The sequence below is a fragment of the Phytophthora parasitica genome (assembly GCF_000247585.1).
Source record: "Phytophthora parasitica INRA-310 unplaced genomic scaffold supercont2.17, whole genome shotgun sequence".
Classification (NCBI taxonomy): domain Eukaryota; phylum Oomycota; class Peronosporomycetes; order Peronosporales; family Peronosporaceae; genus Phytophthora; species Phytophthora nicotianae.
In genome coordinates this window covers 58,278-59,656 of record NW_008649003.1, presented here as the reverse complement: position 1 = coordinate 59,656, position 1,379 = coordinate 58,278, and positions in this window count along the sequence as shown.

Sequence of the window (1,379 nt, the reverse complement as noted above, 5' to 3'; positions counted from 1 at the left end):
AAGTTCTCCCTCCACATCCTGTAAAAAAAAATACGCCCGTATAATTGAATTTAATAGAAGCCCGAAGAAAAAGGTATCACACGTACACAAAAGCTATTTTTGAAAGAAACGTGTTTCGAACATGTCCCGTGCTTTTGCGCTACGGTTAAAATAAAAGAAGTTCAGGAACGTTTGGTAAAGCTAGAAAGTGTAGGAACAAGTTCCTACATTTTCTTACCAAAACAAATGCAGCTTAGAAAATTAGTATTCTAACCGCGGCGTGGGGGTATTGTCTGAAATTCTTTATGTTTTGAAAAATCAACTACAGCAGATCGCCGCTCATTCCACGATCTCCTTTCTGAAAGCCGATGACTCGACATTTCAGCGCTCGCGCCACGAGTTATGCTCCTGTCATGTCGCTGGTAGTAATGTCAACCGCTGACACGGAGGGGGATTCACAAGTCCACGACACACCCCGCAGCAGCTCCCGGGTACAAGAGGTATCTAGGGATGAGCGCTCCGACGCCAATAGATGAAAGGTAGGAATCCGTAAACGACACGTATATATGTAAATGTTGTTATCGCGATGCCAAACCCACAGTTAGAATGCTAAAGCACATACAACGATGATGGTGCATCTTTGAAAAGGATCACCCTAGTGAATATCTCGGCAAAGTCATGTTACTCCGCGACAGCTGATTTGTTATGCTACGAGTTTAGGCGAAACGTAAAGCAGAATATCCAAGGCGGGTTTGCATAGGTGTTGGTGGCAGCGCTCTGGTCGAATGAATTGTCGAAAATGCACAGTCATTCCCTACCTTCAAAGAACCAAAGTTCAAAGTATTCTGCGCAATATTGGAGTCCTCCTACAGCGTCAGACCATCCCGGAATACGTGGTCATCAATTGGGAATTTGAAGAGGAACTTGCGTGAAAACAATTGTTCTCGATGTTACAAGCTGTAGAACCAGTTTTATTACAAATATGTGAGCGTCTACAGCAACCGGGGGCTATGAGACATAGTGGTCGGAAATTTCCAGAGACCGGGTATGTATCTGGACGATTCCCACCCGGGTCAGGCGGCAAATAGTGTCTGCAAGCCAGTTTGGTAGCGACGGCCGCATCAAATAGGGGTTGTCCAAGAGAGCCGAGAATAGCGAAGTCAAGTGAGTAGCAGATCCCCCAAGATTACCTTATGTCTAAGCATTCCCGAGGCGGCTACCACCGGGGAGAGCCTAATTTAGTCTTACTTTTCCCTTCAAGAGCGCAGAATGAATCCAAGTCGAGCACTCTACCAGGCCAAGGACGCGGACTCTGGGGTCCGCGTTTGAAGGCTACTCCCAGGTATGATCCACACCCCATCTGCCGGTTTTTATGGCATCCACCCGAGCGCTGTCTAGCC